This window comes from Podarcis vaucheri (assembly GCF_965113315.1).
Source record: "Podarcis vaucheri genome assembly, chromosome: 11".
Classification (NCBI taxonomy): domain Eukaryota; kingdom Metazoa; phylum Chordata; class Lepidosauria; order Squamata; family Lacertidae; genus Podarcis; species Podarcis vaucheri.
The window spans coordinates 25887831-25904013 of NC_138749.1; positions in this window are offsets into that span (position 1 = coordinate 25887831).

Below are 16183 nucleotides of genomic sequence, written 5' to 3' on the forward strand. Positions count from 1 at the left end.
GGAATCACATAATGGATGGAATGCAGTACGGTGACTCTATATAGCCACACTTGGCTATGTGCTTTATTTCAGTGCAATCGCGAACACGGGCAATGCTTCCAGGATTAGTCTTCCAGAATTAGTCACATGGGAAATCCTAGCATATCAGGAATTACACAATGAATTGGATGGTCTTAAAACACAATGCCACTAATATATTGCAATGATAAGGCAAGGAGTAGACATTCATTTGAACGAATGGGTGAATATGTTGTAGTTTTCAGAAAATAAAAAAGGGAGACTGGTCAGATGAAGAATGGAGGAAGAGAAAGACAATCACTGAATCAGTGTTTGATTCACTGAGTAGGACGTCTGCCCCTGAAATTCCAGAAGTGAGAGGAAACCATTGTCATCCTGCCCTTGAAAAGGGGCCCACAACTACTGGCTTTTGCTCCATTTTGTACAAACTTTGAGACTATCATGACTTTGAGACAATTCATTATCCGCAGTGGAACATCTGGCTAAGGTTTGTTTCCAGTGTGGTGTAGTGGTTAAGAGCGGTAGACTCGTAATCTGGTGAACCAGGTTCGCGTCTCCGCTCCTCCACCTGCAGCTGCTGGGTGACCTTGGGCCAGTCACACTTCTCTGAAGTCTCTCAGCCCCACTCACCTCACAGAGTGTTTGTTGTGGGGGAGGAGGGGAAAGGAGATTGTTAGCTGCTTTGAGACTCCTTAGGGTAGTGATAAAGCGGAATATCAAATCCAAACTCCTCCTGCTCCTCCTGTTCCTCCTCCTCCTCCTCTTCCTCCTCCTCCTCCTCTTCTTCTCCACTGCTCTGTGTGAGGCAAGCACACCCTTGCTCCGCAGATAATCCTGTCATTGCTTAGGAGAACATTCTGCTTTGAATAATGATTGGTCCTATGCATGCACTTCTATAATCTCTTGTTGAAGGTAAATTGGATTGAAGCAGATGCGACAATGCCATAGAATAGTGGCAAAACGTTTAGACTGCCATCTATGGGCTTCATTGATGTAGCAATTGAACAAAGGCTTTGCAATTTAAGCACAGCATGGTTAGGCTCCTCTAGGTGGTCTGTAGGGATGGCTGGGGGGGCAGATTTTGGCATTTAGTTTGCATTTAAAGGTGGGTTTACCTAACTTGCACTTTTCAAAACAATGGGGGAACTGAAACATAGCCGCCCTTTGGAATTCATGCATCTATGAATATTGCAATGCAATTCTCCAGACAAGTAATCTGTACCCCAAAAAATCCATATACAAGCATAAAGTATCCATAAAAATGTATGTATTTGTGCAAACAGCACACAAAAAATGCATTATTTGCAAAGAATGTATATACAGTGGTACCTCGGGTTACATACGCTTCAGGGTACATATGCTTCAGGGTACAGACTCCACTAACCCAGAAATAGTGCTTCAGGTTAAGAACTTTGCTTCAGGATGAGAACAGAAATCGTGCTCTGGCAGTGCGGCGGCAGCAGGAGGCCCCATTAGCTAAAGTGGTGCTTCAGGTTAAGAATGGACCTCTGGAACAAATTAAGTACTTAACCTGAGGTACCACTGTACTAGGTAAAATTGCATGCAAACATATTTCTTTCTTTCCCCCCTTTTTTTCTTCTTAAGAGAAGTTCACACTAAGAAGCTGATACATTTTTTTGGGGGGGGGGGGTTTAAACAAAAACCCTCCTACAAAGTGATGTGGAAATGTGGCAGACTGAAGGCTTGGAAAATGAGAAACTGAAATTGACAGATTCACGCAGCCTTGGTGGTCAGTGAATGTATGCCTCAGAGAAATGGGTATATAATAGTGAATGAGTTTAATAAATAGAACCAGATAATAAAGGCAAAATGTTTGTAAATTGATGAAACCTTGCTGTGGCTGGAGGGAGTAGTTTTTTCTACAAAACTTGGGTACTCTGTATCTTTCTCAAATTTGCAGCGAGTGTGGCGGCCAGGGGAAAGGCGGCAGCCAAAAATTCTGTTGGCCCACAGACAGATCTCTGCTAACCAAAGGTCTGGTGCTTTGCCGACCTTCTCCAATTCATGCTTGCAAGGCTCAGGGAATCCTATGCAGCTACTCATTTCAACTTAGGCAGCTCCTACATGAAGGATGGGATGCAGGTGGCGCTGTGAGTTAAACCACAGAGCCTAGGGCTTCCCGATCAGAAGGTTGGCGGTTTGAATCCCTGCAATGGGGTGGGCTCCCATTGCTCAGTCTCTGCTCTTGCCAACCTAGCAGTTCGAAAGCATGAAGTGCAAGTAGATAAATAGGTACCACTCCAGCGGGAAGGTAAACGGCGTTTCCGTGCGCTGCTCTGGTTCGCCAGAAGTGGCTTAGTCATGCTGGCCACATAACCCGGAAGCTGTACGCCGGCTCCCTTGGCCAATAAAGCAAGATGAGTGCCGCAACCCGAGTCGGTCACGACTGGACCTAATGTTCAGGGGTCCCTTTACCATTACCTTTACATAAAGGATACAGTTTCTTCCGCAAAGGTGTTTCTGCTTTAGGCAGGGGTCTGCTCTTGTACACCCAACAAATTTTACCAGAACCAACCATTCTGATTTCATACATGAGCCAAATGAAGATCGGTTTCAAAAATGAGGTTTAAATTGGCTTTGCTTTAAATTGACTCATGGGGTGAACATAGGATCTATGTTGGCCAGACTGCAGATTTGATTTCTCTTTGAAATTGACAGCATTTGTTTGTGATGGAAATGCGGTGGCATGTAATAAACAAAAGCACACTTTATTCAGCAGCCAGGGCTCACCTGTGTTGTCAATGGTAACAAACACATAAATTGTGAAGGTGAGAATACTCCCTGGTACATGCCCACTGTACCATAGTATCACAAAGGAATAATATTAATTACGATAAAATGCACAACAGAGCCCTAGGCACTCAATCTAATAGTTATAATATAATAGTAACAGAAGGATATTATTGAGCTATCCCTCATCTGTATGAGAAGAGTAAAAACACATTTCCAAATTTCACTAATATTTGTCATAGTAAGTCCAACATATCTCAATCTATTTTTCATAATTCAGCTTCTCAAAATATTAATATGACATTAACCCATATATCTAACTTGGTCCTAAGCAATATCACTTAGTGTAATGAATAAATTTCTGTACCAACTTGCTTAAAGTTTTCTTGCATTTGTTTTCATTCTCAAAATCTTTTTTTAAAAAAGATTCAATTTAGCCATAACTGTGAAACCCCAAATCTTTTCAACTCAAAGAATGAGTAAGCCCCTTCATAATGAATGTAGGTTACTTCTGGGTAAACCCATATAACATCAAGCTGTTAGTTACCTTTCCCGCAACTTTCCCCCAGTCAAGCCACTCCCAATCCAGTTCTGCAAAAGCAACCTAATCAGTGATTATTAGGCATTGAAACAATATTTGCATTCATTAAAAGATAAATGCAACATAAAAAGTATTGTTTAGTGGAGGGGCAGATTAAAGGGAAATAAACATTCTTTTCTAACTTCTCTATTCATAAATATGTATTCACTACTTCTTTGTAAGTGGCTAATCATTATCAAGAGTAGGAATTGGAAAATACCCCCTTTTAAAAGGAAGTACCGTATTTTTTGCACCATAACACTCACTTTTTTCCTCCTAAAAAGTAAGGGGAAATGTCTGTGCATGTTATGGAGGGAATGCCTATGGGTGGCATGCCTATGGATTTTCCTCCTCTAAAAACTACGTGCGTGTTATGGTCGGGTGCGTGTTATAGAGCGAAAAATACGGTAATTCAAAAGGATAGGAAATCCCATTTAGCTGTCTCCATATGCATGTATGGGGGAAGCAATATTTCTTTATTCTTTTTGAAATAGTTTTGTCAGTATATCTACCTAAAATTAGGCTTTGAAGAATGGAGAGAAATTGAGAAATATTATACATCAGTTCTGAACGTTTGGTCATACAACAGCAGAGGTAGCCAATGTGGTACCATCATTTAGTGTCCCATCCTGTGGTCCAGGCATGGCCAAACTTGGCTCTCCAGCTGTTTTGGGACTACAGTTTCCATCATCCCGGACCACTGGTCCTGTTAGCTAGGGATGATGGGAGTTGTAGTCCCAAAACAGCTGGAGGGCCAAATTTGCCATGCTTGCTGTTTCCTTTTCTGCTGCAGTTTGTCTTCTACCGAAGCTACATTATTTGTCTTGCTGTCCAACAATGGCAAAATTTTGTGATTTAAGTAATTTACCTAATTAATTGTGTAAATTACATTGTCATTATGTTATAGTCCACCCAATTCATTTCAGGGCAACACAATTCAACTGGAAGAATTGGAATCATTTATGTATTATTTGCAAACTGAATATGAGTTGTATTCTCTGGAATGATTTCCATTCTGGCCATGGGGTCAACAAGTGAACATTGGCAATTTCCACTCCTGTTTCCATCAGAATTCTCCAACATTCCTGGGCAGGGGCGGGGAGTGCAGGGGAAGAACCCATTGAACGGTGCCGAGGAAAGGATTTGAATTATCTCCAGTCTATCACATGTAGTGGACAATACAGTATAAGAAAATGCATTAAGATATAGATAGCATTGTGGTAGGTGTGATTTCATTTAGGTTGAATTGCAGAAACCCAATGGATTTAAGCATAATTACTCTTTGCTGGATTTAGGTAATCACTTCCAGAAATCATTTTAATGAACTTAACTATCAATGCAATGGAGCCAATAAAAAACAAGACTCGTTATTCGCTTACAGTGGAATCCTAAGCACACTTACTAGGGGAGTAAGTATCCATTTGGCACAATGGGGCTTACTTCTGAGTTAACTTGCTTAGGATTGTGCTGCAAATCTCTCACTGTCAAGAGGGAAGAAGTGTTTCACAAAGTTTTATTTATTTGCAATACAATCACAAAACCACTTTAATTAAAAATGGCTTTTAGCAGCACCTCGTAAATTTGTTGACATTTCACCTTTTACAGTTATAACTTCCCATGCTTGGTTTCCACCCACAAGAGATCTTGTTTACAAAAATGTGTGTATGGTACAAAAATCTCTTTTCTTCCCCCTGGTTTTAAATGTAGCTTTCTCCGAGAATCTCTCCAGGTATTATTTATTGCACTGAAAGAAAGAAAATGAAGGTGAATATATATAAAAAAATGGAAATTCACCATATGGCCTGTCTTCAGTGAGGAAGTTAGGCACAGAGAAAACCCTGAATAATTTGTCATCGTTTACTCAAAAGAATCAACATTGCAAAGCTGGACTGATAAACAGCATTTGCAGCGGTGATCAACAGCTAGCTGGAGGAAGAAAGGATAGGAAGCTCTCCCATTCAGCCATTCCAGAAAATCGCTCACCTGTCAGGAATAAAAGCATCATTGGACTCAATTTACATATAGTCTACTCCATGGGTAGGCAAACTAAGGCCTGGGGGCTGAATCTGGCCCAATCGCCTTCTAAATCCGGCCTGCAGACAGTCTGGGAATCAGCGTGTTTTTACATTAGTAGAATGTGTCCTTTTATTTAAAATGCATCTCTGGGTTATTTGCAGGGCATAGGAATTCATTCACCCCCCCCAAAAAAAATATAGTCCAGCCCCCCGCAAGGTCTGAGGGACAGTGGACTGAATAAATTTGCTGACCCCTGGTCTAATCCCAATCGCATTGTGATAGATCCTCTCCTTGCCCCTCTCTGACAACAGTCCGTAGTGGATCCCACACTGCATGGGACCTGCTTCTCTGGCTATCATGTGGGCAGGGCCACCAGTCACATGGCTTTTCCCACCTGATCCAAACTTTCCTGATGATTTCCTTCACCCACATGCTTCCAGTGTTCTCATACACCCCACCCAAGATTGAAACTACAAAATGGCTTCTTGCATGCACAAGTTTTACAGCAGAAAACAATCAGCAGAAGAACACACTAAAAAGAGTCTATATGGATACAGCCTAAGAATCTTCCAGATCCACAGGAAACTGCCTTATACCATGTCAGACCATCGATCCATCTACAGTAGCTCCGCATTATCTAGACTCAGTGTTTTCTGTACTGACTGGAAGTGGCTCTCCAGAGGTCTCTCTCAGCCCTACCTAGAGATACCAGGGGACTGAACCTTCCGCATGTAGATGTTCTGCCACCAAACTAGATCCCTTCCCCTTAAAGGGTCTTTCAAGTTGACTCCCTTGTTGCTGGGATGCTGGAAAGTTATTCAGAGGTGGAATGTAGAATCATTTTGGTTGCAGAAATAAAGACTATCAGAAATAATTTTCACAGAACTCATAAATGTTCCATGTATATCTGAAGAGTGATCATCTTCACCTAGGTATTGTCACATCGGCAAAGTCAGAACCGATTAAACCATGCTTGCTTTATCATCATTGTCTCAGAATTTCACAGATTAAAGTGGAAACTAGTCTAATAGCACACATGAGCAAATGGATAAAAATTGATGTGCCTAATTGTTTTTGATGAACTGGGCCCGACAGTGGCCTGATAAACATGATGGTATTTTATGATTTTTAATCAGGTACTTAGCAAGTTCATTCCAGTTGTTTTTTAAAAGAAATGTTCTGACATTTAATCTATATGTTTCAGAAAGTTGTAGACTCAGCCTTCCAGAGAAGGGAAATATACCACAGAAATCGCAGCCAGAGAGCTGGGTGTCTTTTCAGAAGAGATCTCTGAAATCAGAAGGTCCATGGTTTTCAGGTCTGTTTTGGTAACATTTTTAGAGCAAGGGGTATATCATTATGAAGTATTAGCACCACATCCAGTACTTACTTCTTTATTACAATTATACTGTGACGTTCAAACTGGCAGACCCCCAAGGCTGCTTATAAGAGAGACAAAACACATAAATAATGTGAAAACATTTATTTAAATTTCATTTATAAAAAAATATTTGTAGACTTCTCACTCATATAAAACACCAAGAATATGCAGGTACAATAACACATAGAAATACAGAAGAACCATAAGGAAGACTGGAGAGTTGCTGAGAGATTGAATAATAGTAACAGGGTTGTGCTCCCCCTGGCCCTTCCTTGATAAAGCTCTTCCGTCAGGGTGATCAAGGCTCATTTAATCCTGAACCCAGATCCACATGGATCCACATAATCAGTGTCACCCAGGAACACTTACATTGTTCATCGCAAATTCATTGCAGTAGTTAAAACCTCAACTCTCCAAATTAACTTGCAAGATGCAAGTTTTGTCTAGCAGAGGAGCATTGTAGGACTTTTCTAGCAAATCCCAAAGGGCAGGGGCCACTACTGAGAAAGCCTCATGACTATAATCCATGCTAGGTTCAAATGGCCATAGAACTAAGAACAGAGACTTATATATTATCCAAGAAGTGCAGGTGTGGGGTGGATGCAAACATATTTTTCCTCCTAGGATAAACTGGTGGGGGTGGGGGACAGGAACAATTCTTTACGTTTTCAATTTGAAAATTGAGAAAAGTTGGCTCTGGATATCACCTACTGGCCAATGCCCATAGCATCATACAGACGCCATCCTTGCCTTCAATCCATAGAGCAGTTTTCCACTTTGGAGGAAATGGTTTCATGGGGTGTTTTTGATAAAGAGTGGACATATGATTGACGCAAAGCACAAGCGTTGCTTTTTCGAAAGGCAAACATTCTATTATAACTGCATGGGCAAGAGAAAGGCAGAAAGCTAATCCAGCATTCAATTTGCTGGAATTAAGATCCATAATGTAAGCTCAGGCGAACAGTGTGAGTGAAGTAGTTGCTGTGATTTGCTCTGAAAACCTGCAGCTGCACAAATGTTCATTTACAAGCCCTACAGTTTGCAGCGAAATGGATGGCATAATACAAGTCATCAAGAAACACATTCAGGGGAGCACGAGGGGGGAAAATGTGGCTGTGTCTCCACTTAATAAAAGGTAACTATTCCCTATATCTTAAGGCTACTTTTTTACCTTCCAGTTTCTTTCTAATTTGTCTGCAAACTTTGTATTGAATGGTTACATTCTGCCTTGTCCCCAGATGAGGTCTTGAGAGGCATAAATACCCGCAAAATGGAACACTCTTCCTGAGGCTCAGTCGAGTAATAAGTGAAAGGTTTCCAAAATAAATCTGAGATGATGGTTGCCAAAAATGAAAATAATATTTTTGCTGAAAGTGGCACATTCCGGTATTTCAATCAAGTCAATCATACTTAAACAGAAATCCAGATAGGCAAAACTTCAGCAGCCTGGATACCAGATGTGATGGATGGTTTCATCAGGGCAAACCAGAGACTGATTAAAAGCTCTGTTTTTATTTTTAAAACTAGGCTTCTGGAGTTAGTAATCCTGGTTATGTAACTCTGTTCTTGGCACACACTAGGGCAGGTATCCTGGGCCCAGATGATCATCAGCTTTTTGAATTGGTGCCCACCAACTCCTTCAATAATTTATTCTCTTTTGCTAACTCCATCTAACAATCTGGGCTTCTGTACATATAATGATAAAGGCTTGCTGTTGAAAAGCTTTTTGTGATCCTCTTGAAAAGCAATTGAAACATGCATGGCATCATTAGGCAGCATTCTTGGGCAGCTGTTAATCAGGGCTGGCCCATCCATGAGGCAAGGTGAAGCCGCTCCCAGCATTGCGCCAATGCCAGCCCTGCCAGGGCTTTGCCTGCAACACCACCACAATGCTGTTGCTGGCACCACTGTGCCTGCCACACCTTTGCCATGGTACCCACTGTGCCCTCACTGTTGCTGCTGCTGCATAGTGGTAGCAGCATGGATGCAGGTGAGGGTGTAGTTGTGGTGGTGAGGCTGGAGGCAGCATGGACATCACAGTGGGTGAAGGGAGGCAGGGGGTCTGCAGGGGGTGGCATTGTAGGGGCAGTGGTAGAATCAGGGCATTTTGTCTGCAGCAGCAAAATGACTCTGGCTGGTCCGGCTGCCAGTGCCCCAGGGCCCAATTGTCCCTCTGCAGATGTCTGCCATGAAGTCACTTAAAACAAAGAAACAAACCTCCTCCTAGCTACACCAGAGTTGCCATATGTCTGGAATTTCCCAGACATAGCTGGGATTTGGCCATTGGAAACAGTGTCCAGGTGGAAATCATTGAAAAGTCAGGGAAAATCCGGATGCATGGCAACCCATGCCAGAAGTGTAGATTTTGGATTTTCCCTTTTTGAAATATCACAACCTTAAGCTACACACAGTGGCCTTTTTCTCATTGGACTTGATCTGGATTGAAGTTCTCAGTCGCTGCTCCTTTAAAATGTGATCACATTTGACCCATGATCTTAAATGGATTCATAGCCATTGTCAGTGAGATTGTCCTGATTTGAATTGTACCCAACTGCTGTATTCATGTGTTTGTGTATTTCCAAAACATCCAAAGCACCATTCATCCAAATGGATTTCAGGGTGGTGTAAGACAACAAAACACAATGAATGCAGAGCATAATCCACTGTAATTAAAAGCCAAAGCAACAGCGAAAACCTAAAAGCAAACCACAGGAAAATGTAACCCCTGTAAAATGCCATCAGCAAACAAGGAAGGCTTACATCTGGCAGCGAAATGATTGAAATGTCAGCATCAGTCAAACCTCCAAGGATGATGTGCCACAATTGGGCTGGCACAACAGAACTGAAAAATTAAAGATATGGAAATGCAAGCGTATTGTCTAGCTTGGTTCTGAACTAGTATTGCCAGCGCATTTAGTGGAAGTGGATTCTGTTAGCTAATTATGTATTGTTCTTTTACTTGGCTTTTTCCAAACAGCATGTTTTCATACTTCTGCATTGTGTAAATTATGTCCACCTTTTGTCTGTCCTAAACCTACAATCAAGTTCACTGGTTGATCTGTACTGCAAAGATCTAGATGCCGATTGCTCCAGAAGAGCAGTGTTGGGGAGGAGGAGGAGGCTGAGGATATTTACCGTACTTCCAGAAGAGAATACAATCTAAGGTTAAGTGTGGGAAGCCGTTATATGAAGGAGGACATGTGTGATGGGTCCTTGGGCCTTTTTATGGAGAAGTGGTTACATAAGTCAAAATATAAGCATTTCAGGAGACAGCATATGATGGAACTTTAGAAGCCCCAAAATGAATGCTATGTGAATAATAGATCTAATCCCATCACTAATAACAACCCAGTGGATGGCAGATTTGACTGAATAGAGATATAGGGAGACAGTTCTCATGGAAACCAGGTGAACGACTTGCTAAGGAAATAGCTGAGGGGGACATTGGAGGAAATTGACTAGTAGTGACAGGTAGATGCTAATTAACAATCAAAACATAATTGAGATAAACAGCTGTTTTTTCATCACATGACTGCCACCGAGACAGGAGAAGTATGAAGATCAACCAGGATATGCAATCATTTCTTTGATGCTGGATTTTTTTTAAAAAAATAAAAAACTCACAATAATATATTAATATAGCAAGCTCTGGCAAACATAAAAGGGATGAAGAACTGCACTGGAAGAGATGAGAGAGAGTCAAGTTGACAGGCTAGAGAAGACTGGATGCGGAGAGAACCAATTACACTGAACATTGAGGGAGGGACAAAAAATATGGAAGTGAAAGGGAATATGATTTTTTATTTATTTAAAAAATGGAATTGAGCCCGGGCAAATTAATTAGGTCCCTTCATGAGCCCCAGCCCAAACTGAAACATGTCTAAGCAACATTCAGTGCTGAGATCTAGACAGCTCAAACTCAACAATTTCATCATAAATTTAACTCGGCAGAATGCATGTTAAAGAAAACCCCTATAGGGAGCAGAGAGACAATATGCAAAGTAGAAGTACAGATAAGGTCTAGGCTTCAGACATCTGAGGACCAGCCATAGTTAGGGTTTCTACCTGTTTGTTTTCTGACTCTGCTCCTCTGCAATTGACAGCAGATGTTAAGCCACTGAAGACATCATGTTAGTGCTCTTTATAATGTTAGCCCTCTTCATCCAATTCATGCTATTCCAATCAAATTCAAGCCATGGCTGCAAAGGAAGAATCAGACCAATGGTCTGACTCAGAACAAGGCAGTTTCCTTTGTTCCTAAGAGGAAGAACTTTTTAACCAGAGTTGTGATGTCCGAAGATGCTTCCATCTTAATAAATATTACTTTTCTGGGACGGGATGTTTACTTTCAAATGTTTCTTATAGGTGTGATGAAATATGTCCAGAGCAACTCTATAATTAATCAAGGTTTTGGCCTCTATGATTAATGAAGATTTTGGATATGGGTTTGACAGTAGTGGAGAAGAATCAACCTATGTGGAATACTTGACCAATGGAGAAATTTAACTAGGGAAAGAGGTTTTGGGAAAATGCAGTTGGACAAGTAGAACAATCTGGTTGAATTGTTAGGAGGGAAGGAGGGACAGTCAAACTTCAAAGGGATGAATGCCAGATAGGATTATCCAGACAGACTTCAAGACTCATCCAAACTTCTGAACGTCAGGCATCCCTATCTTCAGATTGAATAGGCAGCTTGACAGCAGAGTGACCTTAATAGGATCAGAGAATGGGCTACTGAGTGAGGTCAGCAGAGATGATCCAAGTTAAAATAGGATCTCAAAACTGTGGAGCAGAAAGGGAAGGACAGACGTTTGAGAGGGAAGACTGATCAGACAGTCAAGGTTTTAACATGGAATGAAAGGGAAGTGAATTCATTTTCAGGGTCTTCAAATGCTTTCTCCCTTTCACTCTGGAAAATAAGGCACTCCCAGGTCTTTATTTGTGAAACAATAATACGACCCTAGAAAGCTGCCTTGTGCTGAGCCATGCCGTTAATTCCTGAATTATCACAAGGATGCTATTTGTTATATTTTCATCCGACCTTTCCTTCAAAAAGCTCTGTGTGGTATACAAAGTTTCCCCCTCTGTTTTTATCCACACAGCGGATAAAAATGAGGTAGTTTAAGCTTAGAGATGGTGACTAGCCCAAGGTCCACCACAGAGTTTATGGCTGGGTGGGGATTTGAACTCAGGTTTCTTTCAATGCTGGATATCATTGCTCTAACAGATATATTATATGTTTTGATGCAAAAGTCAATGGAAAGCCATATGAACATATCACTGGAGACTTCAAAAGATCCATCCTACTTGCACTGTAACCTGGTTGATTTCTGGTAATCCTCTCTCCAAATCATTTTACGAATGTATAGTTTTTTCTCCAGTCCACCATTTAAGACAGCGATCAAATTCATTCTTATTTGGGACTCAATAGAAGGGTGCCAGGGTATATTTAAACCTGTTTTGATCTACGGCTGACCCTTCAACAGAAGAGTGATATCTAAAAAGTATATGCAGCATTTAAGCCCTGGAGGATCACGCTTATTCAGGAATAAGATCTATTGAATTCACTGGAATTTTGTTCTGAGTAAGCGTGCATGGAATTTGGTTGTATGTAAACTTACTTTGGGCATTCCAGACTATACCTTTGTTGAGATTTATTATTTTCTAAAATCCCTGCAAACAAACTTATCAGCAGATATGTTCTCAGAAACAGTAAGTTATAATTCAGCAAGCATGTTCTGTTTAAGCTTTTAAACGCCTACTGAAAATTTCTCTATTTTGTCAGGCTTATGCAAGCACTTAAGAAACATCTTTCCACAACTGTTACCCAAATATATGGTTTTACGTACAGTTGTTGTGAACTGCTGATATCTCTGCATTGACTCATGTGTATGTGGTGTGCATTCATGTGTACAAACCTATGTGCAGTGGCAGGAGTACACACAATCAGGACTGCTGAAAAAATCAGGGGTCTCAGTCATATGAACCCTACCTGCCCACAAAGGATTGTATGTGTGAGGACACATCTCAGATGAGCATTGCAACAGATTGATGGGGCTGTCTGCACATTCACTGTGTTTGTGGAGAAAGACCTGAATAGGCAATAAGGTCCATCATCACCTTATTGTAATGTGGGTCTTCTGAAGTTATGATGTGGACAATAACCTGATAGCTATCTCCAGAAATACACCCCTCCCCTCTCTCTTTCTCTCTGTTGTTTTGAATACCATAACTGTTAAAATTCACAAACATCCTAATGCACAGAGGATGTCAGAAATTGGAAAAAGGGGGAGGAAAACAATTAGCAATTAATTATGTAACGTTTTGGTTCATAGGCAAAAACAAGAAAACTAACCTGAGATTGGAAATGTGCAGCAAAGGGTTTAATATAAGAAATGAAGCCAAAAGTAACATAGTGTGGGAATTGCCTTTACCTTGCCTGAATCGCTGAGTGATGATTAGCAGACAAATGAAGGACATCAGCCTCCAGGTGCAACCTTGCTACATCTCAAGATCTCACCTAGATTACTAATTAGAGGCCAAACCACTGTGTGCAAGCCAACTCCTATGCAAGCCCAAGATGTGATCTGGAGCAATTCCTGACAAATTGCACGTATAGCACAATGCGTTACGAAGGAAATCGTGCATGCTGGCTACCTGCTGCATAGTGCAGGTGTAAGTGACATGCATATGGGCATCAAAATTTTGCATAGTTGCATCTTTATACTAAGAGATTCCTCACATGTGGGATATTAATCAAAACACCTCTTGTCTCTCCCCCTCCCACAAGAATGCTGCACAGGCTAGAGAGATATGGACCCACATTTCAGATGGAAGCACAACCTCTCAGACTTTCACACTGGTTCTGTTAATGCCTACAAACCCAACTTCTGTGAGGAGGGAGATCCTAAGACAAGGATGGGAAACCTCTGGCCACCCAGATTTTGTTGGACTGCCTCTCCCATCAGCCTCAGCCAACATAGAGCAGCCTTCATGGCTCCGATCACCCTGCAAATAGAGGGCTCCCTCAGCATTGTATATTATATCATTATATTTTGAGGTGTCTTGGTTCAGTTCTGACAGAGGTTAGATGTTAAAATAAGTTAATAACTCAGCTTCTCTCTGCAACAAAGACCGGAACAGTAGAAGGTGCAAAAATAATTTGAAGAGTTATAGAAAGTTATAGAATGGATTGCATCCATTCTGTCCCATGTTTGTCTGGCCATAATGCAATTCTCTGCTTATGATTGAGTAGCATTTAAATACAGTTATAATTTCCCATTGGCAGTTTCAGTCCATAGATATGCCATGGCTTCACGGTAGAATGCCAAGTTTCCATAACTGAACTTGACAGCAAAGCAGGCCACCTTGCTATTTATGAATACTGAAATGGTGAAATTTTTTGTCAGGCAATGACTTGGTAATGACCCATAATGCACCTTCATGGTCAACGGCAAAGCTTTTCCAGCCATGCCCTGCAGTGTAGGTACCATGCATGTGTGGTGCAGCGGGGGGCAAGCGCACACTCAAACAAGGAGCTCACCTCCCCACTTGCCCCCCCCCCAATTGCTGGACTCCTGTCCTTAACACATGCTGTTATTTTTCTTTCAAATACTTGAACAGGTGGGATATACCGTATTTTTTGCTCTATAAGACTCACTTTTTCCCTCCTAAAAAGTAAGGGGAAATGTGTGTGCGTCTTATGGAGCGAATGCAGGCTGCGCAGCTATCCCAGAAGCCAGAACAGCAAGAGGGATTGCTGCTTTCACTGCGCAGTGATCCCTCTTGCTGTTCTGGCTTTTGAGATTCAGAATATTTTTTTTCTTGTTTTCCTCCTCCAAAAACTAGGTGCGTCTTATAGAGCGAAAAATACGGTAACTCACCTACATAGAAATATACTGCATTTCTTCTGTGCCCCCCCCCCCATTTTTTCTGGTGTCATGAAAAGGCAACAAGTTCTTATTTATTTTGTTTATTACTATTGCATTTATGCTGTAAAGGCATGGGAGAGGAGCTTGCGGGAGGGAGACTTGGCTGGTATTCAATACTCTATATATGAAACTTGAAGAGGGAGTTCCATTTGCTCCTCTGCCTCAGGGAGCAAATTGCCATGGGCCGGCCCTGAGAGGGGTGGGTGTTCACAAGGAACAACTACACAAGGCCAATGTGGCTCTGTCAAAGCCACCTCTCTGCCATTCATATTTGTAAGTGCTTATAAATATATGAGAGAATAAGTGTGTGTGTGTGTGTGTGTGTGTGTGTGTGTGTGTGTGTGTGTGAAGCCATCTTCTTAAACTGCTTCACAAGCAGTCCAGTTGTAGCTGTAATTTTCCAGGCCCCCGCCAAAAAAATCAAAATCAAAAGAGTGCTGATTTCAAGTTTATTCTTCCTACCAAAGGTCAGTTTATCAGGCAGTGTGTGCTTTAAAACAAACAGAAAATGCTGAGTTAGAGACTGTGGCTGTGTTGTTCTCCAACAACGGAAATAAAATTAAGCCACAGGGGCAGGCAACAACACATTTCAGAAAAGAAGAATATTGTCTTGAGTGGTTTAGCGTTGCAGAAATATTTCATACTCCAGCTACACGTTGGCTGTGTTCCCAGACCTGCTACCTGTGGAAGATGGTAGTGCCAACACTTACATCTTGGATGGCATTTTCATCTCAAAGCCCTTTATAAACTCTGATTAATTCATAGTACAACCTTTCGTAGGCAGGCTAACTATGATAATATCCAGTCCATGGGTGAGAAGAGAGGCTTACAGCTCAACCCTATACATTTCTACGCAGATGTAAGCCGCAGAATTGCCATCACAAGCTCTATAAGGCTAAACTTGTAGATGATGAGCACCTTTCATGTGTTATTGATAAAGCACAACAACCATCCCAATGGTACATGGCAAGCTGCCTTCCACCGACTCCATCTAGCTCAGAATTATCCTCGCTAATTTCACACAAGCTTCTCTCCCAGTCCTGCTTGGAAATGCCAGATTCTGAATCTGGGACCATGCAAAAGCTAGAAATGGGAAAACCCAGCAGTGTTGGTTTCTGTCCATTTCTCATTCTTCTCATCTTAAATTCCGTTCTCCACATTTCCACACTGGTTTGTGGTTTTTAATAGTCCTCATGGAAGTTTATCAGCTAATTCTGCCAAATATACTGTTACACGTGCCCCTGTCTCCAGGCGGCAAGAGAACCCAGTGTTTCCAGAGCTGAGCCAGAGTTCAGTTTCCATGGAATGATGGCAAACAGACACTGTGGTGTCTTTAGGATATATGGCTTCATTTATACCTATATACTGTCAGGGACCATGCTGAGGAGGGCTGCACTGAGGAGGAATAGTGGGAGCCTCAACCTCCCCCTGCTCCTGATCAGGATCCTGAATCTTCCCAGGAGCAGGAGGCCAGTATAGATTTGGAACAGTGGTTTGCAGAGGGAC